The sequence below is a fragment of the Centruroides sculpturatus genome, unplaced genomic scaffold (assembly GCF_000671375.1).
Source record: "Centruroides sculpturatus isolate CEXI.00-Female unplaced genomic scaffold, Cexi_2.0 scaffold4923, whole genome shotgun sequence".
In the NCBI taxonomy this organism is placed as follows: domain Eukaryota; kingdom Metazoa; phylum Arthropoda; class Arachnida; order Scorpiones; family Buthidae; genus Centruroides; species Centruroides sculpturatus.
In genome coordinates, this window is record NW_019389014.1 from 1 (window position 1) to 2,509 (window position 2,509).

General features: G+C 30.6%; 1 long non-coding RNA gene across 1 annotated transcript; it reads left to right on the forward strand.

The window, feature by feature from the left end:
• The first annotated feature begins 1,598 nt into the window (after positions 1–1,598).
• Positions 1,599–2,224, forward strand: LOC111617137. The gene is made up of 2 exons (XR_002755380.1): positions 1,599–1,828; positions 1,951–2,224. It is a non-coding gene; the product is annotated as an uncharacterized LOC111617137 (long non-coding RNA).
• The last annotated feature ends 285 nt before the right edge of the window (positions 2,225–2,509 follow it).

Below are 2,509 nucleotides of genomic sequence, written 5' to 3' on the forward strand. Positions count from 1 at the left end.
CGCTGGTATAGAGGATATTTCCAAGACCATTAGTACAGTACATCATGTTTTTCTTGAAAACTTTTCGTTGTAGAAGGCTGGGAAAATCTATTTACAATCAAAGCATATGTGAGTCGATTGGAGACATTGTCATTGGTCGGGATCCAACAGAAATAGGACCAACGGATCTGACATAAAATTTACATATTGGAACAGCAGACGAATTGAATATCGTTGGATAGAGCTTTTTATAAGAAACAACTTTTATTAGAAAAATTGTTTATTATCTCTTACCGATTACAAAATAAACTAAACTTTTATTTTGCTGTTTACGTAATAAACAGTCAACACGAAAAAGTTGTTACAAATGTGAATTAAGTCTTAGATGTTGAAGTAACCTCCGTTTTGTTTTAAACCTTTTAGAATGCTTTCTTGGATATCACCTTGTGCATGAAGAATCTCAGCTATATTGAGAGCTTCAGGTATCAGGCATCAAGAACATGTATCAGACATGCAAACCTAATATCTGTTTTCACGTCTTCATACGTTGTCCTCGTTGTGCCTAAGTCTCTGACACACGATCTCTTTAATCCAGCTTCATAACTAATAGTTCATGCACGTTAAATCATAGTGGATATGATACTATTCCAATCTTTCTCAGAGGAAACTTTCGATTCAGAATTTTCCGAATAATTCGAGCAAAATGTGCTGGGCAACCATCATGCTGAAACAATGTCTTCTGTCTAACCGTTAGTGGCACATCTCCCAGAAGTTCTGGAAACATATTATTAATAACAAGAAAATCTGCATAATATTTTCCATTCAAAAGCATTTAAAAGAGAATGAAGACCGATTACTTGATCTCTAATAATACCACACCAGGTATAAAAAATCCAAGGAAACTTTATTAAGGAAACTTTCAAGGAAAAAAATAGAAAATCTTCTTAGAGAGATTTTCTTCCGCCCAGTAATGAACATTGTGTATATTGACATTCCCATTGCTTTTAAATGTCTATCTATCGGACTACAGAATTTGCCAGTGAAAAAGCGGGTTTCTGTTCAGCGCCCGGTGACAAAACTTTTTGTGATTTTGAAGATTGATGTCGCAAATCATATAGTGCTGTAATGCTATGTGATACTATGTGTAATGAATGCATTCCATTGTCATTTAAAATTCTCTCAACATTCGGATGGCTCATACCAGAATCCAGAGATATTCTTCGAATGGAATCATGAGGATTAACAATAACTACAGTGAGAGCATCTGCCATCTGTTCTTGGCACATCAAAAAACGTGAATTGTTTAAAAAAAAGGCATTTTTGAAATATGTATTGATTTCAAAATGCAAAAAGAATTACATAAATCTGACAAATGACGAAAAATTCTTACTTTTTATGCAATTTCTTCGGCTTCGACAAAAAATAATATGAAGAATCCATTAATGCCAATATCGTCAATCGATTTTTCTTACGGGTTTTGACAATAGAAATATCCCAACCTTCGACGACGAACAGTTTTCAAGAAAAACGTTGTACAGATGGTCGAAACATCTTATATTTATTTATTTATTAAATAGTCTATCTCAATATTTCTATGATTGTCAATTACTAAATATTTTACAAATATTTCATGAAACTTTCAGCCCCATTAAAAAATACTTCAAGTAATATAAAACAGAAAGTTCATGGACTCATGGGCCCTCTTACTGTTCCCTACGGATCCCTACATGACGTATGTGAAGATGCCAGCAAACAGGATGATAGAAGTTGCAAAGAAAATGTTGGATTAATTGCCAATGAGAGATATCAGACAACCACGTTATTTAGCATTTTGCCATGGTTTCCACCGGTATGTATTAATTATTTTATCATTAGTAAATATTAGCTATTATTGATTTAATAAATAAGTTAATGTTTTCAGAATTTAATCATCTTAATCTATCTGAATGTTTTATTTTTTGAATTTCATAGATATGCCTTAACGTTAAGTTCAGCATAGTAGATGAGGCTACCCAAGAAACGCACGTCTGTTTTAGAATTCCTGTAAAAATAATGAATTGTAACCAACAGACTGAAACCATTTGTAACTAGTAACTGTAACCAATTGTAAATCATACAAAGATTTATGATTTATTATGTTTTTAAAAAATGAAATTACTAAAAATAAATTATAATACTTGTGTTAATCAATATAGTCTTCACTGTAATTAAAAATATTTTCAATAAACTGTTTTAACAATAAAAATTGTTACAATTGTCCAAAAAATTTTCATAATTTATACAACTTGAATTTATATATTTGAATTATCATTTATTATAATGTTGATTTTGCATAAATTTACACAACCTTTTTTTCTTAATATTTAGAATAGCATTTAATGTGATTTGGAAGAACACAAAACTTAAATACAGTACATTCATTTCTAAAATATTACAATTTATAACATGATTATCAAAGCCAGGATATAGGAAGCAATTAATATCATTCACAAAGTACAATTATTCTACTGTACAGCTTAAAATATAGTTA